Raw genomic sequence first — 22,162 nt, 5'->3', positions numbered from 1 at the left:
ATCACAGTGGCTCCTTATAAACTAGTGCTGTGAGAATTTTTCTTTTTTTCTTTTCTGCGTCTGGTTGCCTCGTTTACTGATTATTGTAGTGTACATAAATCCATTTCCAAAACCTTGATATGTATCTGTGATTGCCTTAGTTTTGATTCTCAATGGTTGTACAAAATCTCAGTACTACATTGCATGCTTTTGTGGGTTGATCTTGGGCTAACTTACATTTGTTGTTGCTATTATTTAGATGCAGAACCTTTTGCAAGAGCTTTCCAGTTGATGGTTAATCAATTACGTAATCATTTGCTTAAAATCCATGACATTGGGGTTTGAAAGCATCCTTGGTACTTTTGGTGGACGTGTAAGTAACTGTATAGTGTTTGTTATGCTTGCCCTGGTGGGCCATTAGATGGCAAAAGAATGTGGTCTTCAGTTGAAAGCGAGGTAGGTCAAAAGTAATAATAGGGTCAGTGCTCAAACTTCTTTGGGTGTGACGGTATAGCTTTTCCTCTGTTTTGCGAATCGTGGACTGATGTTGAATGTCATAGAAGAGGAAGTGGGTATCTGGACCCCTTGAGTGAGATTTTCCTGGAACTGGTGCAGCAGACTAGTCTCCATTGTAGAGGAGTGTTATTGTTTGTTGATGTATGCACAGGTTCCGTTTGAGAGTAGAGATTTAAAGAATCCGTGTTTCTTGATGTGCTGGTAATGATTACTTGCAGTTTGACCAATTCACCTAATTTAAGTGCTGTTTTCTAGATGGCTGGTAGTTTAGTGAGGTTTGTCCTTTTTATTTTTGTTTATTTTCTTTCCTGTTGAAGTTTGAACTAGGACTAGTAGACCAGCGTTACTGACTGGACCTTAGTATCTTTGAACGTATGTCATGCTGAAAATGTAATTGTGAAGGTGGCTGGGACCTCGCCATGATGAGCGTGGCAGGTAATACAGAAGGTTTTAAAATGTCTTCTGTGCTTGACGGAAAGCTGGTATGTTTTAATCTTTTCATACAGAGTAGTAGTCTGGCTGCTGCTTAGTACTCTTTGGAATTTTTACTGAGCTATTCTCCTAGTTATAGGCTCTTTTCGTAGTTCAATTAGGTTGGAGCTTATGCTCTGCATTCTTGGACATGAGCCGGAGTCCCTACGTCTGGCGACTTTGCTTAGGAAACAATCTTAATGATTTGCTATCTTTTGATGGTTAAAACATTAGACAATTTTGCCGATACTACAATATTTTTTCTTCTGGTCCTGATGACTGTTGTAAACTACCCATTGGACCATAGGCGTTGGAAAAAACGCACTTGAAAATGATGGTACATATGAAGTCTATTTTTTTCTAAAATGTCAGCCAGTGGCAGGATGTGTGTGCGTATGTTTTTTTTAATTTTTTTTTTTTTTTAAATGGGGAGAAGCGGTGGAGACCTTCCCCTGAAATTGATGTGCCACTGGTGGTAAACACTCTACAGCTAAACAAAATATGTTTAATTGTTTTTTGTATATTTTGATTATAAGTAAGGGCCTTTTCCAGTGATGCTGTACATCTGATGAACAGTGCTTGATGCAGTGGATAGTTATGAAAATCGCTGAAGAAAATCTTAACTGCTGGACAATATTTCTTGTTTCTTTTTGGGAACCTATCAGGAACTGTCTAGAATGTTTTTGCGGTTTTATTGAGTTTAGTGCAGGTTTTCCCCCTACAGTTTTGTGGGAAGTTCGTCATTAAACCAATAAGACTTAACATTGTTATCAGTGCTGCTAGTGCTCTGCCTTTGGTGTAAGATAACCGCCAAAGTTGAGTTCTCTTAGAGTGTTTTACCACATTCTTGCCTTTTTTCTTCCAGGCAACCTTTTAGTGGCCCTCATAAACCTCTGACATTCGTCACACACAGGTCTCTTAGAGGCTCTAACCAACCTGTTCATTTTTCCAGTTGTTTCTTAGAGGATCTCAACTGCCTCTGGGCTTTGACAAGATGGTGGGTTTTCAGCTATTTCCAACCAATCTCTTGGCTCTGGGGGATCAACTCCATTAAAGGGCTTCTGCAAGAGGTGATGTCCAGTGTCTTCCTCGCAACCCGAGGGTCTGGCATTTCTTCTGGTTCCTGCTAACTCTTGGGTGCCTCCATTTCCTGCTAGACGTTCCATTCTGAGTGCTATGTCCTTGGTGTAATGCCCCATCTGCTGGATTCCTGTTGGTACATGATTCCCACCTTTCTTTTGGAACAAATAGATTCTTTGACTTTCAGTCCTTGCCCTTTTCCAAGCATCCTTTTGGATTGTTTCATTTACCAAGTAGTGGGTGAAACGCTGTACGAAAGATCTAGCTGTCATTTCGATTTTCGTTGCGTGAGCGGATTGGAGTTTTGTGGGGTGTACTCGCAGAAAAAATTGTTTGGAAGTAAGGGACCTTCCTTGACCCGCCCACCGAACCTCATTTATGTAAGGGCAAATCAATAATTTAATTGTATTTCACAGAGTAAAAATATCCTTGAAGTACCGACATACGTCAAATATTTTGCTTCGATAATCCTGTGGAAATTCAAATTTGCAGAATCTTAATACAAAAAAGCAGTGCTCCTGCTTAAAAGAAAGTATATCTTCCAAGTATATTGAATGGCTTTTGTTCAAAATGTTACTACAAAGACCCGAGTAATCCATTATATTTCTGTCTAATTAGTTATTGTACCAGCAGCAATAAGTACATTCCTAATCCACACTGCCCCATTTAAAAGAAAACATTGAAAAATGCCTCTATCACAAAGCCAAGCAAGTGATTGTTACCAAAACAATGCCACTCTACATTGACATACGCCTGTTGTTCCTCAACTGCTGGATTAGTTTTGCTCCTCAGTAATGATTGAGAACAGGACTTCAAAAAAGCATTATGGGCTCTTGTGATGCTCTCACATGATTACGTTTGGTTTGACATATTGCCTTTATTCCAGCTGCTGGAGAGGGCCCAAACCGACAAGTTGAGTAAATGTCAATAACGTTTTCTTTGGTGATTGATCCATAGTAGATATCCCTTTGGGCCATCACTGAAGAATAACTGTTCCTGAAACACTTTTTTAATAGTCAGTGTAGCCAGATCATATTTGATCAATATTGCTTCTGGTTCAATACATTTGGCAGTTTCCTACCACTCATTCGCCTTATAAACTTAAGCTGTTTCTTTCCAAGAGATAACCATGAGATCCTGGCTATTGCGTTGTTCCCAGAAAGATGATTCTACCAAGTAGAGACTCGATTCAATAACTCTACTACCTTGATGCCAACACATTTTTATGTAAGGCATACCGAAGTTGAAGAGGACTATTGTCGTTGGAAGCATAACATGGAATTTATAAGCAAAGGTTAAAAAATCATTTTAGAGTATTGTGTTTTCTCTGGTTCTGCTACTTCCCAGATGTCTCCACCATAGGTATCCATTGCGTTTGATTTAGTCCTATAGATTTTAAAGATGGGGCTACTGTTTTGTATTTGGATGCTGGTGCAAACATTTTAATGGCACCATTGACTTGCCCCATCTGGCTTGCTGAATTATATGTCCAGACCAAGCCCATTTATAGGAGAACCTTATCCTTAGATAACCAAATTCCTTACATCCAATTCATGTAAATGCCTCTCATGCGCCTAGGTTCCAACTGCATCATGTGTGGTATTACCGAAAGGCAGTTAAAGTTGAAGTGGGTCAATTGTAGCACACAATAATTTCGAGCAATGGTATGGTAACCTATGCTGCAAACAAATTGAATAAAACCAATACATCCACGGTTTTATATTTTGGATTAATTGATATCTTGATCAATTGCAAAGTCTTCACACATAGGCTTAACGTTTTGGTAGGTTTGTGATTGTTATCAATTTTAAAACCCATAACCCTTTAAAAGTTCATAGCTCAGTCCTCGATGTTTTCCTGAAAATCCGCTTCTTCAGGGGAAATCTTAATTTGCATAGAGTGTAGGTGAACATAAAAATGGGGAAAATAATGATGCTTAATGCGGGTGCAAATATTCAAACTCACTGTAGAGTGAACAGTGGGACTTGTATGGTTTAAAGGAATGAGGGTAAGCTACAAGCTAGAAAAAATGCAACTATAAAATAGGCACACAAAAACTGTGACCACAAGAGCAGAACATAAATTGGTACAAATGAACTCCATATGCGAATGTTTACTATCCATAATAATGTCTCTTGCTTTTATGGTATTGTATACTGTAAGGAAGGCATGGTATCGACAGCAGACACAATGGGCATTATTCACAGAGCGTTTTCCAATGGGGTTTTGCCTTTATAAAACACTTCTGCGAATTAGGCCCAATAGATGCACGTTTCGAAAACCTTCATTTTGGTTGGGTTGGTAGAATTCCTAACTGGCCCTAATTCTAGAATGGGAGTAGTCTTGACCATTAAACAAATAACAAACAAGTCCAAGTCAGTCTAGTCAAAATAAAAAGGCCTATACTAAAAAAAAAAACGAACCTTGCCCTCCTTCACAAATGACAAATATTAAAAGGAAATACAAAAAGGGGAAAAAAAAATAGTGTCTTAAAAGAAATGTCAGAATGGCTCGTAACCACTCCTTTTTCCACGTTCAGAAGCACAGGGTCTTGAGAGATTGTTACAAAGGATAGGTGGCACAGTTCTCAGTCTTGCACACTTTGGCTTGCAGGTACAGTTCAGCCTTGGGCTTCAAACATTTTGGCTGTTCAGTTCTTTAGGCTTTGTCTGCCTTGTCACAGATGCACAGTTCTACTCTTGACTTTTACTTTGCCACAATCCAACACAGGCTTCCTTCTGCCGAGCTCGAGCCCGGCTTTCTTTTCACGTTCACCTTTTCACTTTCATGGTTCAGCACTTTCATGGTTCAGCACAGGCTTCCCCTGCCGGGCTCAAGCCTGTCTTTCTCTTTGTGGGGGTTTCCTTCCCCCACATTTTGTCTTTATAACATTTTACTGTCAGACTTTTGAAACCACAAGGATTTTACTGAGACCTATGCATGACCACTTCGACTCACATTTTAAACAATTTAACAGTCTTCATCACCTCGCAGCACCAATGCTTCTTTGTACTTGTAGTTTCTTATTCTCTTTACTTTGCCCTCTTAGCCTCTTTCAAAGTTCATATACTTTGCCCTCTTAGCATATTGAGAGTTCACATACTTTGCTTATAACTTATTCAACTTTCTTTCGGGATTGGGGTTACTTTCTTGCCTTCGATTCCCGTTTTAATACACTTCAACTGAGAACATTTCAGAGACTTTCAAATGTACGATTCCACTTTGCCGAAGCACTCTGTTACTTTGTATACTTTCTTCACAATTCAGCAATTGTCCTTTCCATTACACGTTTTACTGACACATGCCCAACCTTCAACTTTTGGTTACAGTTGCTTGTGCTTTTAACACAAAACAGGCTTTTGTTGTCTCCGATAACACACCGGTCGTGTTAATTGGGCTTCTTTCTTCAACACCTTTCATGTAGCAGTCAAGGCCGTTACCAACGCCTCCTCTGCTCCTCCCCCAACTCCTTTGTTCACCAGGGAGGGTAGCGGGCTGCTTTGAAGCACCTTGTAGGTTTCTCCTTTCCGCTCACTCTGTTTCAGTCTTTGAACGCTTACAGCTTGCCGAAGTGTGAAAGTCTCGCCTGGCGTTCTTTTGTTCTTCGTAACTGCCAATCAAGCCCTTTGGCCTTCCAACTTCCATAGCCTGTTTCACATCAGCCCTGGAAGAGCTGCTTCTTCTTGTACCCACAACCTTGCTCAGCGTGTGCCTGTGCGCGCCACCTTTTTTCCTGACAGAGTGTTAACAAGTGGCAGGTGTTTATTAAGTGCATGCCTCTACCTGGTCTCATTAAAGGCACAGAGGTAATCTTCCTGGCCTCATTCCTCATCTTCCAAGGCTCAGTAGTGTTGTCGATGTGAAGTGGGGAGTAATTATGTGAGCTGTAGTTTCCCATAAAACGAGCAAGGATAGGGGTTGGATGAGTTGTGGAAAAAGGGAGATACCATTTCTCACCATCAGGTGCTACTCCCCTAGAAGCCTCTACCCAGTTGATCCTCCCTCGCTTGTCCACCCCCCATGGTCGGGATCCAAAAGCAATGCCCTTTCCCTGGCCACCGTATGGGACCCCCAGGGACTAGGTTGTGAAACACCCTTTGGTGTTTCACAATACAAACAACTCCATGGTATGCCCCTGCCAATGGCAACTGTTTCATATGGCATCATAAATTTGGGCTTTTTCTGGTGCTAAAATATGATTTATAAAACAAAACAAATGCCGGTTTATAACTCATTCTATTAGCTCGAAACTATGCTTGTATATTGTTTGCGCTGATTAGCTGTAATACTGGAATCTGCAGACGAAGTGCAGTCCTTATTTTAAGTCTACCCAAAAACAGTCTAACCTATTTCAAGTGACCAGCATAGAGTGAGAAGTAAAACAACGTTGTGCTCAACCATCCATGCTTCTTGAACAATAGGACAGAAAAATGCTCAAATTGTACCCAGTCCACGTCAGTTACAGTACTCTGCACACCAGCTATATTTCAACTCGCCATTTTAACCATAACGTGAAGTGGTACAGGTTTGTTCCTGTGATGTTTTGTGTCTGGTGTTTTTCAAAGGATTTATTTTCTTGTAGGAATGTTCCACGAACTTTCAGCATTATGATATGGGCCATTCATTACAAACACTCACTGAAGTCTCTGACTTGTTAGGTGCAGTGTAAAAGCGAAATCGGCATTTTAAGGCCCAGACCCCCTCAAGCTCTGCTCTGAAGTGGGGTTGGTTGTAGGACCAAAACCAACAAAGTATCCTCACATTGGAATCCTTTTGTCTGAAGAGCTAAATGAAGGGACTGTAATCGTTGATCTAGATAGTTTTGTTCTGGTATGTAAGCTGAAATGGCCCACTTAAAGCTTAAGCATTCAAGCTCAAGCATGACCTACTTTATCTCTCTCAGAAAGAAACTCCTTTTTTAGGTAATTTCGGCTTCTCTACTCCGTATTTTAACTGGGACCGTGCTGCTCCTAACCCTCCTTACAAGTACCTGTTCATAACGTCAAGATCTTGTCCTTATCAAAGTTAATCTGCAGAGCGTGCAAACCTAGTACCCGCCCTGATCATTGTGTACTATGAGCATTTACTTTCTTCTTTTTCATTGATGCTCAAAAAGGTCGATTGTTTGATATGGTTTTCTTCTGGGTGCCTTTCCTCATAGCTGTTCTCATGTGTATTTAATGCAAGGGTTCCCTGTTCTGTGACCTGAACTGGATACAAGACTTGGTAGACTCTCAAAGGGATAGGCTGGATACAAGAATTGGTAGACTCTCAAAGCAATAGGCTGGTAATGGATGCCCTGATGGTCACTCTTGTCTCCAGTAGATTCCCTTTTTATTTGAGCGATCTCTACTAGTTGCAGGTTATCTAGGGTTTGCCCTCCCTGGGTTGTTTCTCTAGTACCCCAATGTCCCTGTAGAGGTCAAGAAAGTTGTTTTCAAAATCACTGGTACAGGGAGTTCTGGGAAAAAGCCCAAACATCTTTTTATTGTAATGATTTCTGATATTTCTTTTTCTTTAGCACAATAATTCTTTTAAATCTGAACTTCGCATGCCTCTTGTGGTACTATGTGATGATTCTGAACCAAACCTGGCATTACTTCAATTTACTTGATATCTAAATCTTGTGATGCTTTTATTCTTTGAGGCCACGTGAAATACAAATATGAAATTTGTCAGCTAGGTTGTTGGGCCACCGAGTATGCATACTGCATTTCTCTACACCCATTCTTTCTACTTGGTTCTTGGGGCACATTCTCAACGTATGCACCCCCCCCACAACTGAACCACTGAAGAATTGGAGGAGAGTGCATCAGTAGAACCCATTGTGCATTTTCACATTTACATCTGCTTGCCAGGACCCCCATCCCCAGCTTCTAATAGCTACAATAGCAGGTGTTACTTTTCAAAATGGTGTAATACTAATTGATTTATCAACCCCGGAAAGATGAAAGGCTAAGTCTGCCCTACCATGGAATTCTCACTTGCCAAAATGCCGACTGCCATATTGAAACATAACTCCAAACCCACTCCTTAAATCTGTTAGACTCCCAGTCCCGAAACACAGAAAGGCACTTAAAGGGCCTTCTAAGACACTATTCCTGACCTTGTATAAAACATGAATGGTCCTTGTCTTGTGGGATTAGTCAGCCCTCTACGTCCATTGTCGCGTGGTGGACTATTTCTGGATGAAACATGGCGGCTACTGTTTACTTCCAGACACATCTTCCTCAGAGGTGCGTAGGGCCTTCATCCCAACCACGATATCCAGTGTCGATAAGCAGTCAGGTGGGACCAGTTCAGACAGGCCAGATCCACTGGCTTTGAGGCTGTGCCCTTGCCCCAGTAATGTGAGGTGGACAAGTCTGCTTTCAGCACTGTTGATTGATCATGCACATGCCAGATTATGGCAACAAGCAATACCTGGAGGCAATAAAGACAGGAGCACTCTTACCAGAATCTGGTGGGTTTTAAGGAAAAATGAACCCTGAAATTGGTGTTATGGTATGATATGGCATTTATAACGTGCCTGTACACACGTTTCTAAGCGTGACAAGGCGGGGGGGGGGCGCAAAACAACGATCTTACTACGCCTTGTTTCATTCAGATCACGCAAGTGTGTTGAAGAGGGAAGGGGAGAAGTGCCAGGGGGTGAGGGGAAGGGAGAAGTGCAGGTAAATCAATACAGCCATTTGGCTCTTAAGTGCAGTGAGAAGGGACTGCATGGTTGCAGGAACAGTGCTGGGGGAGTGCAGAGAGCTTGAGAAGGAAGATGTTTTGGAAGAGAAAGTTGGAGGTAGAGCAGTCCGAGGCCCCATAAAGCCTTGTAGACGACACAGAGGGTCTTTAACTTGATCCTTGCAACCACGGGGAGCCAGTGAAAAGATTTCAGTGCTGGAGAGATGCGATCCCTTGGCTTGAGGCCAAGGACAAGTCTTGCAGTCGTGTTCTGGATAAGTTGTAAAGGTCAAAGAGTAGAGGTAGGCAGATTTAGAAACAGGCTGTTGCAGCAGTCCAGGACCAGAGCTCTGGAGACAGTGAGCTTCTGGGGGAAAGTGAGAAAAGGAAGAAGAACTCTGAGGAGGTGCAGCTTATGGTTTCACTTCTTAGAGACGTTGGTAATGTGAGGAGAGAAGGAGAGGATGGAGTCGAAGATGACACCAAGGTTTTTAGCCTCACAGGAAGGAGCAGGACGAGGGCCCAGAGTGGGGGCCAGAGAGAGGAAAGGAGGGAGCAGGTGTCCCAATGAGGGGGATCTCAGTCTTCCTGGCATTAAGGCAAAGATCGTTGGTGGCACGCCATTGCTGAATTGCGGCCAGACTGTCTGATATGAGAGAAGGAGCAATAGTGGCTGAGGCGACACTTAGCTTGATTGGGTTTGGCTAACCTCTCAAGAGCTCCCCTGTACACTATAACAAGGGTGGCCTCCTGCCAGCCAGATTTTAGAAATCCGCCTTAACAGCACCAGCTTCCAGCTTCTCTTTGGTGGAATTGGGATCAGGTGCAGCATTTTTGCATAGTGCACTTGGGAATCTTAGTTCTCTGGGCCTGAATGGCTCTGAACCACTTATTTGGGGGCCACGCCCACCATGTTGGAATTCCCAACTTCCTTTTGTGATGTAAATGGATTCTGGAGTAGCTTTATCGCCCATGTGGGTGAAGCAAGACGCATGGACTGAAACAGGTTCGATCCCTGGGTCCGCACTTAGAAACCTCTGGGTATTAAGCGCGTTATAAATAACCTATCATATCATATCATTTCAGGGGAGCTGGGTGTTCCAGCACTGCCAGCTCTGGGGGAACAAAGCTTGAGTGTCTTAAAGGGGGCGGGCTGTAGAGGTGACCATCCCCCTATCATGAGTGCCCATTTTGGGGCCTCCCCATTCACAAACTCGGACAAACAAGGCACTTCGCTCAATGTGGTTCAGTTATTGTAATCAGTTTCAGACTTGCATGCTGCTAACTGTGTTAAATTTTACACTGAGTATTGGGATACTCGCGAGTATGTGGCGCTCTGTGGCAAAAAAAAATACATTTCTGTAACCCAGGTAGCCACATACAGCCTTGTATGCACAACTCTCACTTGAATAGTTGCCAAATAATTCCTCTGCATATTATTTTGATAATCTGAGGATACAGACTGTTTTCTCCCTTTAGTACTATGTGTAATGGACACATACAATTTCCACAAATTAGACCCACTAGTACGTGATTTCACCCCCGCACCCCAAGTGGGGTAAGAATTGTTCAATCTTCTTACACTTGTATCACTGTGATGCTTGTCCATACTGTCTAATAAGTCTTCTGCTTTCATAGTGCTGTAAGCCTGCTCCACAGTTGGTGTAGGCACTTGACCGTCTGAATGTTCCAGAAATAAATGTTGCTTTAAGATAGTTTAGGAGGATAACCACTTTGCTTTACATGAAAATCTATGTGCTAGGGGAAAACTAATTCCTATATTCCCATGCCCTGCCACCTTCAGTTAAAGAAACAAAACTGCTGCTCCAGAATTACTCATCGTTTTATTTGCAATTTATATCACAGTCCACAGATCTATTTAACAGGCAGACGGTGCCAAAAAAGCATCAGATACCCGAACACCAGTATCTTTCTCCCCTCTTGTGAGCATTCAGCCCAGAGTGTTTTAGTTTTCTAAATCTAGTGGGGGCGCTGCAAAAATGAACTCTACATCATTCTTACTCTCATTCATGCTTGGGGGCTCCTCATCTAACGCTTTACCAAGCTCAATTTTATTTGCTGTCCTTATGTAATGTGCTTTTCTCTGGTGGCAGTTACACTGGCCACTGACCTATACAGATGGCAACGAGCATCACAACAAGCACAGGGATGATTATTTTGAATATTGTTGCCAGCCAATCTAGAACTCAGACAAATAATAAATAGAGCCAGGTGTTTGATGTGGTGTTGTGCGTCTTTTATCGTTCTTTAATGTATGGTTTGTATATCCTTGACGGCTTCCGTAAGTGTCCCATTGGCCGCATTGTTAGATGGTATTGCTGTGCAGCATGGGCTCCCGTTCATGTGACACACGCTGCCTTCCATAGCAGTCGTAAGGTCCAACACGTAGCAATTCTGTAGGGCCATCCGATCCGGAGCTCTGCTCGTACTGCATTCAGTGGCATTGGCCAATTGGAGCAGTTTGTGAAGCGTTCTCTGAATCCAATTCGCATTAGCGGCTGTTTGTACCCCAGGAAGCAGGAGAGAGCTAAAAAACACAGACGCTTTGTTGAAGAGTCTCAAATGTGGTGGGATAGCGTCCAAGCAATGGGCGGATTCTGCTGATAAGTAATTGCTTGCTCTCTTCCTCATTATCTTCAGTTGTTGTTCTCGCGTCTCTATTGGCCCTTTTGCTTTCTTCTTCAATGTCTTCAAATCTGGGCGGGTCAACACCAGTGCAGGGCTGTGGAGGGGCACAAGTGCACATACTCCTCCCTAATCTGGTAGTAGCTTGTCGTGCGCTCTTGTCCTACAGGCCCACCATACGTCCCGTCACTGCCACTGTCCCTTCCTGCAACTCTGTGATGCTCATCGTTCTCCCGCAGCCGGTGTCCATCCCTCAGCGCCATCGCTCCATTTGCTCTGAAACATAAAAAATACTGTGTGAGTGGTTTCATCTAGACTGGACGATGTTCTTCATCCATCCATGTTAAGGCATGTACATTGGCACTCCATATTCTCCTACCGGGGACCGTATCTCTCCAGGACTGAAATCTCTGCACTGGCTCCCAGTGGCTGCGAGGATTACGTTCAAAACCCTCTGCGTTGTTCACAAGGCCTTCTGGGGCCTCAATACCTTCAACTCTCTCTTCCTAAATATCTTCCCTCTCGAGCTCTTCGCTCATCCGCCTCCAACTCAGGGTCAGTCTCTTCTCCAAGCAACGAGTTGATGGTAGATCTTTCTTTGGCTGGGGCCTCTCTCTGGAACAGCCTCCCTGCCTCCCAGAAACTTGAGGAGAATCATCTCCGTTTCGGAAGCACCTCAAAACCTTTCTTTGCTTCTGCTTTTTCTCCTCCTCTCGCCTGCTGAATTTCTTGGATGAAACTGAAACTGAACTGGTTACCCGGCCACCCTCTTTTCTTGTTCCCAGGTCCCCTCCCCCGCCAGTCTCACACCTGCACTGCTTTCCTGGAAACCCCTGCACTTGGGGACTGTTTTCTGTATCCCTACAGTCCCACCACCACTTGACACCTGATGTTTGCACTTACTCTGCACTTGCCACCAGCTGGCCGTATTTTCACTTATTGTTTACTTATTCTATTATCCCATGTACTGCCCTGTCCCCTCTCCCTTCTCCCCCTGCACTTTCCCCCTTCCCATGCACTTGCGCAATCTGAATGACACCTGGCCTAGTCGGAATGTGTCTGTCTTCCCTCTATTTCCACCCCCCCCTTGCCTCGTCCCGTCTTGAAAACACGGTGCGTTATAAATGCCATATCATACATCATACATCTGCATCGATTTTCTTCATCACTTTCTATTCAAACCCCACCAGCCTTTCTGTGTGGCACTGTACCATCCCACGTTCCCATTTTCTATTGTGATAGACCAAACCCTGTATTCACATTAAGAGCCTGGCATGGTACCATGGTATATCATGTCCTGTTGAATTCATTCTTCGAGAATATTTTCTTGTGAGTGGTGACCACCTGTTTTTCCCCTGTGCCCCTTCAGTGTTATACTCCAATATCATGTGCTTGGTAGCTTTTCCATGGGCAATGCTTTCTAGTTGTATATAGTTGTCTGCGTACACCTTCCCCTCCTCTATCCATTTTACTTCTAAGGTGTGCCCCTGGAACAGCCCCCTTGTTTTGCACAGGAACATATGCATCACACATCCCCTCTTCCTGTATCGTCACCTCTTGTGGTAGGAATTGTTTTGGTGTCCCTGCGAGGTGTGGGGATGAGCACACATAGCATGTGCCATTTGTGCTTCCTCGCCCTACCCTCTTCATCTCTTGATATCATTTTCAGACGTGAGGTCACCTTCCTCCCCAATAGCACTGTACAGTCCTAAATACTAGATGTATTTCTTTTGGTGAGTGTTTCCCTTCCACCATCAGCTGGCGTACCCGTACTACACCTATGCATTAGGAACCAGAAGAGAGAGAGAAGACGGAAAAACAAAACAATCCAACCCCTATTACCTTTGCATAAAGTTTTGTTCTTCTCCCGTTCCCCTAGTAGTGTCTTGCCTATCTTCTCCTTAATATATGGGCCTTAGAGTCTTATAGCAGTACACAGATTCAATGATAACTGGGTTATACTTCCCCTTAGGTTACGCTCCTCTATTGTCTTTCCATTGTGCTGCTGTTGTCTCTGCAGATGTCGATTATATGGATCCATGCCCTTATTTCCTTGTTCTTCACCGCTGTTGGGGTTGCGTAGACCACTTTGAATGGACCGCAAAGCCTTGCTTCCTTCCACTTACTTACGACGTTGCTGACGACAGCTGTCTCCGGGATAGACTGTGCTTGTGGAAAGTCCTTCTCCCAGTGGGCTCTTGTGTGCTCTTCAGCGTTTGTCGGCCAACATGTAGGTCTCTGAACCTGGCGGGAGATGTGGGTGAGTGAGGATCTCTGAGCTCTAGGGTTAGCATCCAAAATGGACCGTGCAGGAGGGACAGGCGCAGCATTCTCCTACGCGTTACAATTTAGTTCAGAGTCAAATGATGATCCACACTGGGTGAGTTGTGAAGGGCAAAAAGAGCAAGGGGAAGGCAAGAAAGCCATTTGTTGCATAGAGAAGAGGTTAGCTTCGCTAAGTGTTCTATAAGAAAGGCGGTGAGCCTTTTAACCATCCTGTTCGCCTGCAGCCAGTACACTGTACAAAGGTTGTGTTTGAGGGCATTGGGTCCTCCGACGTATTCCATATCTGACAGTAATCGCCACAGCTGTGCTGCTTCGGAAAATCTTTCGGCGCCTGCGTCCTGCGTCGATACGCCGTCTTGGAGGACCTCGGCTGACGTCAATGGATCTTATAAGTAGAACGCACAACGCCCGTAGCCTCAGTTCGGTTTTTTCCACGAACGTGTTCGCTTCGGAGATCTCGGCGTGCCTCGACTCTTTGGAGTTTCTGTTCTTTCGGTTCTTCGAACCTGTTAGTTTGTGAAGTTTATCAGGATGTCTTCCTCTTCTTCCACCCCGTGTCCGGGCTTCAAGAAGTGTGGGGACTGCGGGTCGAAGATGTTGGTGACAGACTCGCGCAACGCCTGCCTCTGGTGCCTTGGGGATGCCCACGACACGGATGATTGTGTCGACTGCCAGTTGCTTACGTCCAAGGTCTTGCGGGAGTGTAAGAAGAAGCTGTCGGTCAGTAAGGTGTCCAAGCCCCGGAAGTCGAGGTCCACTGGGCTTTCGACAGACGATTCGAGGGGCGACTCTCCGCATCATCGTCGTCGTAGGTCTAGAGGGTCTCAGTTCCGGAGTGGGTCCCGCATTCCTCTGCCTCTTCGAAGCGCTGTCATCGGTCACCTTCCCCGTCCTCATCCGAGGACTCCGCCCGTCGGCGGGTTGCTTATCCCACCAAGCATGCGACTCCGGAGGAATGGGCTTCCTTCGGTAAGAAAATGTTGGCGATTCTTGAATCGCAGGGCTCCGGTCCGTCCGCGCCTCCGTGTGGGGTCGGGCGTGACCGTACTAAGACACCGCTCGTACGCCTTTGGGCTCGGGTGGTCGGCACGATTTGCGGGAAAGGTCCCGCTCGGACAAGGGGAATCGTTCTAGTCATGCCTGTTCCAGGTCCCGGTCCTCGACGCGCTAGAGACCGCGTGCACCTGTGAAGTCTTCGAAGAAGACGTCGACGCCTGTGGCGCCGAGATCGTCGAGGGACTCTCTCGAGGTTCCGCCTCCGAGGAAGTCGTCGACGCCATAGGCGCCCAGGCTGTCGAAGGACACGCTCGGGGCTCCACCCTCGAGGCCTGTGTCGAAGCCGTCGATGCTGTCGGCACTGCGCTCAACGCCGATTCCGAGGCTGTTTTGTCGGAGGTAGCCCGTGGCACGGTGGAACCCCCTAGAAAGGCTCTGGCCAATGCTAAACATGTCTTTGTCCCCCATTCTGTGCCCACTTTCCACCATCTGGATTATATTTCTGAGGTGTATGAGGGTTCTGAAGATGGGATGGTTCCTGATACGGTACCAGACGAGATTATCTCTGGGCATAGTCAGATTGAGGACCTGCGTCAGTCGCTGCACAGCGCCAGTGGTTTGGACACCTCTCCGGAGGTGGAGTTCTGTAGGCCTGAGCCTGGCACTCATGCCGAGACCTCATACCGGCGCCTTATGTCGAGGGTCACCGAGTACTTGGGGTGGTCTGCTCCACCAGGGGATTTTCTGCAGGATGACCTGATGGATATCCTCGACCAAGGTCCACCAACTGACCCGGTACTGCCGTTACATATGGCTCTACAAAGGAGGATGGCGGCGGCTTGGACTGCTCGGGAGAGTCTCCCGGCAGGGGGCAAGTCTTTGCCGCGAAAATGCTGCCCAGCCAGTAGCGACCCCTGCTACTTGACCACGCACCCCACTCTGGAGAGTTTGGTGGTGCAGGCAGCTACGGACCCAGCAAAGCAGGTGTCGTATCTACCATCCCTCCTGATAGGGATGCCAAGCGTTTTGATGGTTGGGCGAAGAAAGTGTTTTCTTCAGGGGGTATGGCTCTTCAGGTAGCCAACTCAGTATGTGCCTTGTCACGTTTCATGCACACTCTGTGGAACTGTGTTTCCTTAGCGGCTGAATATATTCCCGAAGGGGACGAACAGGGTGGTTTTCTTGCTATGATACAGGATGGCAGGGATGCCATGTGTGAGGCCGTTCAGTCGGGTCTGGACATGGCAGATTGCGTCATCCGGTCCATGGCGGCGAGCACCATAATACGCAGGTTTGCGTGGTTGAAGTCGGGGTTTGCTCCTGACGTGCAAGCCCGGCTCCTCAACATGCCCTTTGATGGTGTACATCTTTTTGGCAGCAAGGCTGACGAGAGCCTTGAGAGGTAGGTACAGACCTCAAAAGCTGCAGCAAAGTCGTTGAGGGCTGCAGTTCGCCAACCTACGCCTTCTCGTCCTAGGGGACAGCAATGGAGGGGAGGTTCCTTTCGTTATTACTCATCTTTTAGTAAAGCGAGAGAAGCTGCTATTCAAAGGGGCCACCGTAGGAGTGCCAGAGGTGGAAAACAAGGTACTCGAGGTGCCAAGGCCGCTCGGGCAGTTGCCTCTTTGCCCTCAGGCAACGCCGTAGCCGCTTCTGCTCCGTCATGAGGCCCATGCTTCGCCGGTGGGGGGAAGGCTGGCGCCGCATCTGGTAGAATGGCGGGCCATTACTTTTGATGTGTTGGTTCTGGAGATCATAGCCCACGGCTACTGTCTTCCTTTCCGGCAGAGGCCTCACGACAATCTACCAGGGAACCTCTTTGAAGAGTCCAGATCCTCTCCTTGTGCAGGAAATTCAATCCCTGCTGGAGAAAGGCGCTATAGAACTTGTGCCTGTAGCGGAGGGGAACAAGGGATGGTATTCCCCTTTTTTTTTTATTTAAAAGAAAGACGGGATTGATACCCATCATGGACCTGCGCGGTTTGAACAAGCTCCTTCGGAAGGACGAGTTCAAGATGGTTACTCTCTCTCAAGTCCTCCAGGCCCTTCAACTTCAGGACTGGTTGGTGTCTCTAGACCTCAGACGCTTATTTTCATGTGCCAATCCATCCCAAGCAGAATAAGTTCCTTAGGTTCGCGGTTGGCGACTCGCACTTTCAGTTTCGGGTCCTGCCATTCGGATTGACCTCCGCCCTGAGGGTCTTCACCAAGATCATGGTGGTGGTGGCAGCGTATCTCAGGAAAGGGGGATTCACGTCTACCCCTACCTGGATGATTGGTTGATCAGGGCGCACTCTCCCGAGCAAGTCCAGGATCATCTGTCAGTCACCTGCCACTCCCTTCACAAGCTGGGCTTCTCCCTCAATTTAAAGAAGTCCCTTTTGACGCCAACAGAGCAGCTCCAGTACATCGGAGCAGTGCTTGGCACGTCCCTGGGGCAGTGTTTTCCTCCCCAGATGTGGGCTCATCACATTCAGCAGATGGGCAGATGGTGCACAAGTTTCAACATGCCCAGAGTCTCCCAGCGTTGAGGTTGCTCGGCCTCATGGCATCCTGCATTCTTCTGGTGCCAGAGGCCAGGTTGCGGATGAGATCTTTGCAATGGGCTCTCAAACTCCAGTGGTCACAGTCCTCCGGCAGGATGTCGGACCCGGTTCAGGTGCCGCCTTCGGTCGCCCGGGACCTTCTGTGGTGGGCCGTCGAAGACAATCTGATGAAAGTGGCTCCATTTTGGCTACCCTGGCCGGAGGTGACTATCGTGACGGACGCATCCCTCACGGGATGGGGAGCTCATTGACAGTCAGCGGTCGTTGGTCTCCGTCGGAGTCCCGACTCAATATCAATCTGTTGGAGCTGAGGGCCGTCGGGCTTGCCCTGAAGGCTTTTCTGCCAACTGTGCGACAAAAGAATGTCCTGATCCTGACGGACAACACAGTGGCCATGCACTACCTCAACAAAAGGGGGGGGGGGGGGCGGTTCACTTCCTCTGTGCAGGGAAGCGATGCAGCTCTGGTTCTGGGCAATCCAGCAGGAGATTTCGGTCTCTGTAGTTCATCTGGCCGGAGACTAAAACGAAACGGCGGACGCTCTGAGCAGGCAGAGTGCGATCTCTCACGAGTGGGACTTGGCTCAGGAGATTCTCCTGGAGATCTTCGCCCTTTGGGGGACTCCTCAAGTGGATCTCTTTGCCTCCAGTGTCGGCCAGAAGTGCGAAAGGTTCTGCTCGCAGGAATTTCCTCCAAGAAGAGCCTTAGGAGACATGTTTGTGGTGGAGTGGTCATTCGCACTGCTTTACGCGTTTCCTCCAATCCCCGGCATCCCGCAAATGCTGCAGAGTTTACTGAGGTTCGGTTCCTGGATGATCCTCATTGCTCCGGCATGGGCCAGGAGGAGGTGGTACCCGGACCTTCTCGACTTGTCCATCTGACCTCCACGTCGTCTTCCCTACCGAGACGATCTGCTCTCACGGGAGGGTGGGGGGGGGGTCAGGTTCTCCATCCAGAGGTCAGATCCCTCAACCTTCACGCTTGGCTTCTGAAAGGTTGAGGTATAAGGATTGGGACCTCCCTGAAGACGTGATGGAGGTGTTGCTTTCGGCCAGGCGGCCGGCAACAAAGTCCCTGTACCGTTGCTGTTGGAGAAAGTTCTGCGACTGATGCATGGTTAATAATGGGGATCCTTTTTCATGTGACATTCCTGTGGTTCTGTCTTTTTTGCTTTCTTTGGCCCAGAAGGGCCTGCAAGTGGGTACCGTTAAAGGTTACCTGGCGGCGCTGTCTATATTTAAGCGCTCGTCTGAGGAGTGGTCTTATTTTAAAATCCCTTTAATTTCTCAGTTTCTGAAAGGGCTCACTAATGTATTCCCTCCGTCACCGTTCCAGGTGCCCGGTTGGGATCTGAACCTTGTTCTCAAGTTTCTAATGGGTGCTCCCTTTGAGCCTTTGCATTCTTGTCCTTGGAGACTGTTAACCCTTAAAACTGTATTTTTAGTTGTGGTCACTTCCGCTCTCAGAGTGAGTGAGTTACAGGCACTTTCAGTTAAGCCACCTTTCACTGTGTTTCATAGACAGGGTTGTCCTTAGAGTTCGTCCTTCCTTTCTTCCGAAGGTGGTGTCGGAATTTCATTTAGGCCAGAGGGTTATTCTTCCGGAATTTTATCCTCCTCCGCATCCTGGTAAGGAAGAGGAGAGGCTCCATAGGCTGGATCCTAGGAGAGCTTTAAGCTTTTATACTTCACGCATGTCCCGGGTCAGAGTGGACAATCAACTCTTTATTGGTTACGCTGGAAGGCATTTGGGACAAGCTGTTACTAAGCAGACTTTGTCTCGATGGATTATCTTGGCAATTTCTGAATGTTACCGCTTGGTGGGTAAGGACCCTCCGGTAGGCTTGCGGCCCATCTACCAGGGGTATGGCTGCCTCTACTGCCCTGCAGAGGGGTGTTCCTATTCGTAACATCTGTAATGCAGCCACCTGGGCTTCGGTCCATACTTTTGTACGTCACTACTCCCTCGATTCTATCCGTGGGCAGGATCTGGCCTTTGGCAAGGCGGTCCTTTACTCTGCAATTTGATTGGGCATTCTAAATTTCTATATTCTAAATTCTTTTCCCACCTCCTTACATTGGTACTACTTTGGGAGTCTGTCATAGATCTGGAATACGTCGGAGGACCCAATCCCCTCGAAGAACAAGTTACTCTCTTACCTGGTAACGTTCTTTCAATGGGATGGTCCGACGACGTATTCCATATCGCTCCCTCCCTGCCTTCCCCGCTACAGAATTTCTTATGCGATTACAGCTTACTTTTCCGCAAGGCTTTTTGTGGTCATATTGGCAGTAGTTTGGTGCCACACGTTCTGGGAAAAAACAACAACTGAGGCTACGGGCGTTGTGCGCCCTACTTATAACATCTGGTGACGTCGGCCGTTGGAGGAGGTCCTCGAAGACGGCGTATCAACGTCATTGGCGCAGGACACAGACACCGAAAGATTTTCCAAAGCAGCACAGCTGTGGTGATTGCTGTCATAGATATGGAATACGTTGTCGGACCATCCCATCGAAAGAACGTTACCAGGTAATAGTGTAACTTGTTCTTTTATCCCTAAGAGGTGCGTAATCCCTTCAAAAAAAGTTGTTGGCTAAATGCTGGCCACTGTGTGACCTTATCTCTTCACATGCTCCCCACTTTGGAAACACCTCCCTTACCAAGAATTTGGCTGCAAATTTCGCATCGTTCATTGCACAGACCCCAGCCTCACACCAGCGTGAAAAGGGACAGACGACAACAATTAGATACTTCTAAGACAAGCATCTTTCTTGGATATCAACATAGTCGATACAACTGCCGGAAGGGCCCTTCTGGATGCGGTCGTTTCTCAGATAGTTTTTAATGTTTGACCAAACAAAAACTGATGACAGACCACACAATTTACCATAATCTCTTCCACTTGCTCATCCAGATTTGGTACATACCTTCCCTTACTTATCTCTGATGCTATACTTTCTTTAGATGCATGGGTCGAGAAATGCAATTGCTCGAGCAAGTTCAGCAATTTCCGAGGCCTCACTTGTTTTGCCTCCATATTAAGCCTGTGGGGGAAAGTGAACACCCTCTTTGTATCCACATGTAATTTTCTTCTTTTGGGTCCTCTCCTAATTCTATTATCTGAACAATTGGTATTGCATTAAAACGTTCCTCCTTCTTTCCTTTTTTCCCCGCCATCATTTGTTTTCCTCTTTTGCCCTCTGATAAGAGTACCCTGCTTCCCTCTGGTAAGGCGGCTGCTTCTTAGGCGGCTCTGTTGGCCATTTCGTTCCCCAAAGATATTTGGCCTTGTCCACCTGTGTTCTGATCAGTCTGAACACCTTCCCTTGTGTTCCCAGGACCCATCCCAGCAGTATCTTCACTCCGTACAAAAACTTGCTTGTGTACATTGGTTGCCTCGCTATCTGCTATGTGCTATGTGCTTTGTATGTGTGCCACTAACGAGGATGCAGCCACTTTCGTGTAGTAGATGCCTCGTCTTGTGCATACCATCCCTCTCTGAATGATATGGTGGCATTCAACTTGCTGAGTAAATCTCTCCCTAAAATGTTGATGCAAGTGTCTTTGGAGAGCAACAGTAAAGCTACGATGTGTTGTGTCCCTATTGTTAATTGAAAATCTTTTATGACTGGAACCGTGACCACCGCCCCAGAGAAGCCATGTGTGTCTATTCCCCCTGCTCGTATGCAGGATTTTGTCGCGCCCGTGTCTATGAGAAAAGAAAGTTGCCTGGGTCCTATTTTTACTGCTACCTCGGGTTCCATCAGTTACTGCTAGGACTGAACACACTCGAGCCTTCTGTGGGCCCCCCTATTGTTACGTGCTGCCCTGGGGGAAAAGAAGTGGTTTCCCCCTACAACACTTACCCCGGTGTAATGGGGTACCACGTTCTATCCTAGTAGCACCGAACTCCCCGCTGCCAGTTAAGGTCCCTGAACTCCGCTCTTTGGACCACCTCTCCCCAGATACCTGTGGTGCTCTCGGCTGCATCTGCTGCCACTGCGACAGCATTGTGACCACTCCTTGCTGTTGTGCCATTTGTATTACCAGTGTTTGGGCTTGTTGTGCAAAAGGAAAAGTGTGTGCGGCATACCCCATGTTTGGCATATGAAACCTGGCCCAAAGACCCTGTATCCTACCCCTCTATATGCTCCTCTTCCTCGTTGCTGGTACCCTCTCCCCATGGGGAAGTACCCCCATGCACATAATCTCCCTGCAGTGGCATTCCCCACTGTGGCGGCACATAACCTCCCCACGCCCCCCACACCCTTGGTTGTGCCGTGGGTTTTACGGGAAACCCTCCCTGTGGGGCGGTTGTCGCTGTGGCAGCAACGGGTACAAGCAGTGCCCCCTTCTATGGCATACTTCTCCAGCTTCTTTTGCACCAATTTGTTTTCTGCTTTTGCAGCATTTTCTGCCGCCTACCTCTTATTCTCGTTTTATATACTCTGCTGGGTCATCAAGGCTTTTCATTTTGTGGGCCATTACTGTCCCTGGGTGATAACTGTCAGGATACAAACTTCTCAGAACCTCCCAGATGTGTGCTCGACCATTATTAAATGGAGCTTCGTCATGGGCATTTGTGCTTAAATTTCCCCCATTTGTACCCTGCCTGGTTCCATATGTTCTCTGTCTGCTCGCAGCAATCTCCTATGATTGCTGCAAATAAACTTCATGTCCCCTATGGCCACTGTTACCCCCCCGCACCCCCCCCTGTCGTCTTTTTCTCGGGCGCCTGTATCCGTTTACTGGCCCGTGCAATGAGGGAGGGCAGGTTGCATATCAGATGATCTCTGTCCATCGTCTTCCATGGTACATAATGTGCGTCTACTCTCCCTTTCTGTAGTAATGGCATTACTCTTACTCTCGTCTTTGGACCTATCCCTCCTCCTCCTTTTGTGGCCTGAGTTAATCCCATTTTCACCTTCCCTACTCTGCTGCGGAGGGAGGTGGATGTGGCCTGT

At 46.9% G+C, this 22,162-nt stretch overlaps 1 protein-coding gene across 5 annotated transcripts in view; it reads left to right on the top strand.

The window, feature by feature from the left end:
• The window catches only part of CPEB2 (cytoplasmic polyadenylation element binding protein 2), a 228,501-nt gene that overhangs the window by 5,505 nt on the left and 200,834 nt on the right, over window positions 1-22,162 (top strand). The window lies entirely within an intron of this gene.

Source organism: Ambystoma mexicanum, chromosome 6q (genome assembly GCF_040938575.1).
Source record: "Ambystoma mexicanum isolate Mex_15411 chromosome 6q, UKY_AmexF1_1, whole genome shotgun sequence".
In the NCBI taxonomy this organism is placed as follows: domain Eukaryota; kingdom Metazoa; phylum Chordata; class Amphibia; order Caudata; family Ambystomatidae; genus Ambystoma; species Ambystoma mexicanum.
The sequence above is the reverse complement of the archived record's forward strand: the minus strand, read 5'-3'. Positions and strand labels throughout refer to the sequence as shown.